The sequence below is a fragment of the Penaeus monodon genome, chromosome 29 (genome assembly GCF_015228065.2).
Source record: "Penaeus monodon isolate SGIC_2016 chromosome 29, NSTDA_Pmon_1, whole genome shotgun sequence".
NCBI lineage: Eukaryota > Metazoa > Arthropoda > Malacostraca > Decapoda > Penaeidae > Penaeus > Penaeus monodon.
In genome coordinates, this window is record NC_051414.1 from 13,297,064 (window position 1) to 13,297,336 (window position 273).

At 39.9% G+C, this 273-nt stretch overlaps 1 protein-coding gene across 1 annotated transcript in view; it reads right to left on the minus strand.

The window, feature by feature from the left end:
- LOC119591971 (tyrosine-protein phosphatase 10D-like) overlaps positions 1–273 on the minus strand; it is a gene marked incomplete in the record, with an annotated part of 62,800 nt that overhangs the window by 50,398 nt on the left and 12,129 nt on the right.

A 273-nucleotide genomic window follows, 5' to 3' on the forward strand; every position in this document is an offset into this window, starting at 1 on the left:
ATGAACGTGGCTATTCGAGAAGCCTCCATAGGAGTTTCGTGGCGCGATTTTCCTGGATCATCTAAGGTGCCTTATATACCGTTGTGTGCAGGCTATTTGGAATTTGCGAACTTTTACATGACATGGGATTTATGTTAAATGGCCGTAACATATTTTAGATGGAAATAACATTAGTCAGGTGCAGATCTAATGGTGGGGAGCCATTGCAAGAAAGGTGCTTTTCAGTCTAATTATTTCCATTGTTACACAGATTAGGTCTAACTGATCTATCTT